Here is a 7,500-nt window from a genome sequence, read left to right as displayed (position 1 = left end):
ATGTCAGAGCGAAAGACAGTAATTTCGAATGAGCCAAGAAAGAGCGGTGCGGGGCCGGTCGGAGCGCACCCTTTTCTCGGTGGCTGGCGGGCGAGAGAGTGCTGCGTCGCCGGCATCGGCGTCGAAAGAAGCCGAGCCGAAAAAAGTTAAAGTACAAACGTGCAAGCATACTAACCTAACCCTAGGTAAGGCATGTCAGAGCGAAAGACAGTAATTTCGAATGAGCCAAGAAAGAGCGGTGCGGGGCCGGTCGGAGCGCACCCTTTTCTCGGTGGCTGGCGGGCGAGAGAGTGCTGCGTCGCCGGCATCGGCGTCGAAAGAAGCCGAGCCGAAAAAAGTTAAAGTACAAACGTGCAAGCATACTAACCTAACCCTAGGTAAGGCATGTCAGAGCGAAAGACAGTAATTTCGAATGAGCCAAGAAAGAGCGGTGCGGGGCCGGTCGGAGCGCACCCTTTTCTCGGTGGCTGGCGGGCGAGAGAGTGCTGCGTCGCCGGCATCGGCGTCGAAAGAAGCCGAGCCGGAAAAAGTTAAAGTACAAACGTGCAAGCATACTAGCCTAACCCTAGGTAAGGCATGTCAGAGCGAAAGACAGTAATTTCGAATGAGCCAAGAAAGAGCGGTGCGGGGCCGGTCGGAGCGCACCCTTTTCTCGGTGGCTGGCGGGCGAGAGAGTGCTGCGTCGCCGGCATCGGCGTCGAAAGAAGCCGAGCCGAAAAAAGTTAAAGTACAAACGTGCAAGCATACTAACCTAACCCTAGGTAAGGCATGTCAGAGCGAAAGACAGTAATTTCGAATGAGCCAAGAAAGAGCGGTGCGGGGCCGGTCGGAGCGCACCCTTTTCTCGGTGGCTGGCGGGCGAGAGAGTGCTGCGTCGCCGGCATCGGCGTCGAAAGAAGCCGAGCCGAAAAAAGTTAAAGTACAAACGTGCAAGCATACTAACCTAACCCTAGGTAAGGCATGTCAGAGCGAAAGACAGTAATTTCGAATGAGCCAAGAAAGAGCGGTGCGGGGCCGGTCGGAGCGCACCCTTTTCTCGGTGGCTGGCGGGCGAGAGAGTGCTGCGTCGCCGGCATCGGCGTCGAAAGAAGCCGAGCCGAAAAAAGTTAAAGTACAAACGTGCAAGCATACTAACCTAACCCTAGGTAAGGCATGTCAGAGCGAAAGACAGTAATTTCGAATGAGCCAAGAAAGAGCGGTGCGGGGCCGGTCGGAGCGCACCCTTTTCTCGGTGGCTGGCGGGCGAGAGAGTGCTGCGTCGCCGGCATCGGCGTCGAAAGAAGCCGAGCCGAAAAAAGTTAAAGTACAAACGTGCAAGCATACTAACCTAACCCTAGGTAAGGCATGTCAGAGCGAAAGACAGTAATTTCGAATGAGCCAAGAAAGAGCGGTGCGGGGCCGGTCGGAGCGCACCCTTTTCTCGGTGGCTGGCGGGCGAGAGAGTGCTGCGTCGCCGGCATCGGCGTCGAAAGAAGCCGAGCCGGAAAAAGTTAAAGTACAAACGTGCAAGCATACTAGCCTAACCCTAGGTAAGGCATGTCAGAGCGAAAGACAGTAATTTCGAATGAGCCAAGAAAGAGCGGTGCGGGGCCGGTCGGAGCGCACCCTTTTCTCGGTGGCTGGCGGGCGAGAGAGTGCTGCGTCGCCGGCATCGGCGTCGAAAGAAGCCGAGCCGGAAAAAGTTAAAGTACAAACGTGCAAGCATACTAGCCTAACCCTAGGTAAGGCATGTCAGAGCGAAAGACAGTAATTTCGAATGAGCCAAGAAAGAGCGGTGCGGGGCCGGTCGGAGCGCACCCTTTTCTCGGTGGCTGGCGGGCGAGAGAGTGCTGCGTCGCCGGCATCGGCGTCGAAAGAAGCCGAGCCGAAAAAAGTTAAAGTACAAACGTGCAAGCATACTAACCTAACCCTAGGTAAGGCATGTCAGAGCGAAAGACAGTAATTTCGAATGAGCCAAGAAAGAGCGGTGCGGGGCCGGTCGGAGCGCACCCTTTTCTCGGTGGCTGGCGGGCGAGAGAGTGCTGCGTCGCCGGCATCGGCGTCGAAAGAAGCCGAGCCGAAAAAAGTTAAAGTACAAACGTGCAAGCATACTAACCTAACCCTAGGTAAGGCATGTCAGAGCGAAAGACAGTAATTTCGAATGAGCCAAGAAAGAGCGGTGCGGGGCCGGTCGGAGCGCACCCTTTTCTCGGTGGCTGGCGGGCGAGAGAGTGCTGCGTCGCCGGCATCGGCGTCCAAAGAAGCCGAGCCGAAAAAAGTTAAAGTACAAACGTGCAAGCATACTAACCTAACCCTAGGTAAGGCATGTCAGAGCGAAAGACAGTAATTTCGAATGAGCCAAGAAAGAGCGGTGCGGGGCCGGTCGGAGCGCACCCTTTTCTCGGTGGCTGGCGGGCGAGAGAGTGCTGCGTCGCCGGCATCGGCGTCGAAAGAAGCCGAGCCGAAAAAAGTTAAAGTACAAACGTGCAAGCATACTAACCTAACCCTAGGTAAGGCATGTCAGAGCGAAAGACAGTAATTTCGAATGAGCCAAGAAAGAGCGGTGCGGGGCCGGTCGGAGCGCACCCTTTTCTCGGTGGCTGGCGGGCGAGAGAGTGCTGCGTCGCCGGCATCGGCGTCGAAAGAAGCCGAGCCGAAAAAAGTTAAAGTACAAACGTGCAAGCATACTAACCTATCCCTAGGTAAGGCATGTCAGAGCGAAAGACAGTAATTTCGAATGAGCCAAGAAAGAGCGGTGCGGGGCCGGTCGGAGCGCACCCTTTTCTCGGTGGCTGGCGGGCGAGAGAGTGCTGCGTCGCCGGCATCGGCGTCGAAAGAAGCCGAGCCGGAAAAAGTTAAAGTACAAACGTGCAAGCATACTAGCCTAACCCTAGGTAAGGCATGTCAGAGCGAAAGACAGTAATTTCGAATGAGCCAAGAAAGAGCGGTGCGGGGCCGGTCGGAGCGCACCCTTTTCTCGGTGGCTGGCGGGCGAGAGAGTGCTGCGTCGCCGGCATCGGCGTCGAAAGAAGCCGAGCCGGAAAAAGTTAAAGTACAAACGTGCAAGCATACTAGCCTAACCCTAGGTAAGGCATGTCAGAGCGAAAGACAGTAATTTCGAATGAGCCAAGAAAGAGCGGTGCGGGGCCGGTCGGAGCGCACCCTTTTCTCGGTGGCTGGCGGGCGAGAGAGTGCTGCGTCGCCGGCATCGGCGTCGAAAGAAGCCGAGCCGAAAAAAGTTAAAGTACAAACGTGCAAGCATACTAACCTAACCCTAGGTAAGGCATGTCAGAGCGAAAGACAGTAATTTCGAATGAGCCAAGAAAGAGCGGTGCGGGGCCGGTCGGAGCGCACCCTTTTCTCGGTGGCTGGCGGGCGAGAGAGTGCTGCGTCGCCGGCATCGGCGTCGAAAGAAGCCGAGCCGAAAAAAGTTAAAGTACAAACGTGCAAGCATACTAACCTAACCCTAGGTAAGGCATGTCAGAGCGAAAGACAGTAATTTCGAATGAGCCAAGAAAGAGCGGTGCGGGGCCGGTCGGAGCGCACCCTTTTCTCGGTGGCTGGCGGGCGAGAGAGTGCTGCGTCGCCGGCATCGGCGTCGAAAGAAGCCGAGCCGAAAAAAGTTAAAGTACAAACGTGCAAGCATACTAACCTAACCCTAGGTAAGGCATGTCAGAGCGAAAGACAGTAATTTCGAATGAGCCAAGAAAGAGCGGTGCGGGGCCGGTCGGAGCGCACCCTTTTCTCGGTGGCTGGCGGGCGAGAGAGTGCTGCGTCGCCGGCATCGGCGTCGAAAGAAGCCGAGCCGGAAAAAGTTAAAGTACAAACGTGCAAGCATACTAGCCTAACCCTAGGTAAGGCATGTCAGAGCGAAAGACAGTAATTTCGAATGAGCCAAGAAAGAGCGGTGCGGGGCCGGTCGGAGCGCACCCTTTTCTCGGTGGCTGGCGGGCGAGAGAGTGCTGCGTCGCCGGCATCGGCGTCGAAAGAAGCCGAGCCGAAAAAAGTTAAAGTACAAACGTGCAAGCATACTAACCTAACCCTAGGTAAGGCATGTCAGAGCGAAAGACAGTAATTTCGAATGAGCCAAGAAAGAGCGGTGCGGGGCCGGTCGGAGCGCACCCTTTTCTCGGTGGCTGGCGGGCGAGAGAGTGCTGCGTCGCCGGCATCGGCGTCGAAAGAAGCCGAGCCGAAAAAAGTTAAAGTACAAACGTGCAAGCATACTAACCTAACCCTAGGTAAGGCATGTCAGAGCGAAAGACAGTAATTTCGAATGAGCCAAGAAAGAGCGGTGCGGGGCCGGTCGGAGCGCACCCTTTTCTCGGTGGCTGGCGGGCGAGAGAGTGCTGCGTCGCCGGCATCGGCGTCGAAAGAAGCCGAGCCGAAAAAAGTTAAAGTACAAACGTGCAAGCATACTAACCTAACCCTAGGTAAGGCATGTCAGAGCGAAAGACAGTAATTTCGAATGAGCCAAGAAAGAGCGGTGCGGGGCCGGTCGGAGCGCACCCTTTTCTCGGTGGCTGGCGGGCGAGAGAGTGCTGCGTCGCCGGCATCGGCGTCGAAAGAAGCCGAGCCGAAAAAAGTTAAAGTACAAACGTGCAAGCATACTAACCTAACCCTAGGTAAGGCATGTCAGAGCGAAAGACAGTAATTTCGAATGAGCCAAGAAAGAGCGGTGCGGGGCCGGTCGGAGCGCACCCTTTTCTCGGTGGCTGGCGGGCGAGAGAGTGCTGCGTCGCCGGCATCGGCGTCGAAAGAAGCCGAGCCGGAAAAAGTTAAAGTACAAACGTGCAAGCATACTAGCCTAACCCTAGGTAAGGCATGTCAGAGCGAAAGACAGTAATTTCGAATGAGCCAAGAAAGAGCGGTGCGGGGCCGGTCGGAGCGCACCCTTTTCTCGGTGGCTGGCGGGCGAGAGAGTGCTGCGTCGCCGGCATCGGCGTCGAAAGAAGCCGAGCCGAAAAAAGTTAAAGTACAAACGTGCAAGCATACTAACCTAACCCTAGGTAAGGCATGTCAGAGCGAAAGACAGTAATTTCGAATGAGCCAAGAAAGAGCGGTGCGGGGCCGGTCGGAGCGCACCCTTTTCTCGGTGGCTGGCGGGCGAGAGAGTGCTGCGTCGCCGGCATCGGCGTCGAAAGAAGCCGAGCCGAAAAAAGTTAAAGTACAAACGTGCAAGCATACTAACCTAACCCTAGGTAAGGCATGTCAGAGCGAAAGACAGTAATTTCGAATGAGCCAAGAAAGAGCGGTGCGGGGCCGGTCGGAGCGCACCCTTTTCTCGGTGGCTGGCGGGCGAGAGAGTGCTGCGTCGCCGGCATCGGCGTCGAAAGAAGCCAAGCCGAAAAAAGTTAAAGTACAAACGTGCAAGCATACTAACCTAACCCTAGGTAAGGCATGTCAGAGCGAAAGACAGTAATTTCGAATGAGCCAAGAAAGAGCGGTGCGGGGCCGGTCGGAGCGCACCCTTTTCTCGGTGGCTGGCGGGCGAGAGAGTGCTGCGTCGCCGGCATCGGCGTCGAAAGAAGCCGAGCCGAAAAAAGTTAAAGTACAAACGTGCAAGCATACTAACCTAACCCTAGGTAAGGCATGTCAGAGCGAAAGACAGTAATTTCGAATGAGCCAAGAAAGAGCGGTGCGGGGCCGGTCGGAGCGCACCCTTTTCTCGGTGGCTGGCGGGCGAGAGAGTGCTGCGTCGCCGGCATCGGCGTCGAAAGAAGCCGAGCCGGAAAAAGTTAAAGTACAAACGTGCAAGCATACTAGCCTAACCCTAGGTAAGGCATGTCAGAGCGAAAGACAGTAATTTCGAATGAGCCAAGAAAGAGCGGTGCGGGGCCGGTCGGAGCGCACCCTTTTCTCGGTGGCTGGCGGGCGAGAGAGTGCTGCGTCGCCGGCATCGGCGTCGAAAGAAGCCGAGCCGGAAAAAGTTAAAGTACAAACGTGCAAGCATACTAGCCTAACCCTAGGTAAGGCATGTCAGAGCGAAAGACAGTAATTTCGAATGAGCCAAGAAAGAGCGGTGCGGGGCCGGTCGGAGCGCACCCTTTTCTCGGTGGCTGGCGGGCGAGAGAGTGCTGCGTCGCCGGCATCGGCGTCGAAAGAAGCCGAGCCGAAAAAAGTTAAAGTACAAACGTGCAAGCATACTAACCTAACCCTAGGTAAGGCATGTCAGAGCGAAAGACAGTAATTTCGAATGAGCCAAGAAAGAGCGGTGCGGGGCCGGTCGGAGCGCACCCTTTTCTCGGTGGCTGGCGGGCGAGAGAGTGCTGCGTCGCCGGCATCGGCGTCGAAAGAAGCCGAGCCGAAAAAAGTTAAAGTACAAACGTGCAAGCATACTAACCTAACCCTAGGTAAGGCATGTCAGAGCGAAAGACAGTAATTTCGAATGAGCCAAGAAAGAGCGGTGCGGGGCCGGTCGGAGCGCACCCTTTTCTCGGTGGCTGGCGGGCGAGAGAGTGCTGCGTCGCCGGCATCGGCGTCCAAAGAAGCCGAGCCGAAAAAAGTTAAAGTACAAACGTGCAAGCATACTAACCTAACCCTAGGTAAGGCATGTCAGAGCGAAAGACAGTAATTTCGAATGAGCCAAGAAAGAGCGGTGCGGGGCCGGTCGGAGCGCACCCTTTTCTCGGTGGCTGGCGGGCGAGAGAGTGCTGCGTCGCCGGCATCGGCGTCGAAAGAAGCCGAGCCGAAAAAAGTTAAAGTACAAACGTGCAAGCATACTAACCTAACCCTAGGTAAGGCATGTCAGAGCGAAAGACAGTAATTTCGAATGAGCCAAGAAAGAGCGGTGCGGGGCCGGTCGGAGCGCACCCTTTTCTCGGTGGCTGGCGGGCGAGAGAGTGCTGCGTCGCCGGCATCGGCGTCGAAAGAAGCCGAGCCGAAAAAAGTTAAAGTACAAACGTGCAAGCATACTAACCTAACCCTAGGTAAGGCATGTCAGAGCGAAAGACAGTAATTTCGAATGAGCCAAGAAAGAGCGGTGCGGGGCCGGTCGGAGCGCACCCTTTTCTCGGTGGCTGGCGGGCGAGAGAGTGCTGCGTCGCCGGCATCGGCGTCGAAAGAAGCCGAGCCGGAAAAAGTTAAAGTACAAACGTGCAAGCATACTAGCCTAACCCTAGGTAAGGCATGTCAGAGCGAAAGACAGTAATTTCGAATGAGCCAAGAAAGAGCGGTGCGGGGCCGGTCGGAGCGCACCCTTTTTTCGGTGGCTGGCGGGCGAGAGAGTGCTGCGTCGCCGGCATCGGCGTCGAAAGAAGCCGAGCCGAAAAAAGTTAAAGTACAAACGTGCAAGCATACTAACCTAACCCTAGGTAAGGCATGTCAGAGCGAAAGACAGTAAACTCGAATGAGCCAAGAAAGAGCGGTGCGGGGCCGGTCGGAGCGCACCCTTTTCTCGGTGGCTGGCGGGCGAGAGAGTGCTGCGTCGCCGGCATCGGCGTCGAAAGAAACCGAGCCGAAAAAAGTTAAAGTACAAACGTGCAAGCATACTAACCTAACCCTAGGTAAGGCATGTCAGAGCGA

This window comes from Styela clava, chromosome 15 (genome assembly GCF_964204865.1).
Source record: "Styela clava chromosome 15, kaStyClav1.hap1.2, whole genome shotgun sequence".
Classification (NCBI taxonomy): Eukaryota; Metazoa; Chordata; class Ascidiacea; order Stolidobranchia; family Styelidae; genus Styela; species Styela clava.
The sequence above is the reverse complement of the archived record's forward strand: the minus strand, read 5'-3'. Positions refer to the sequence as shown.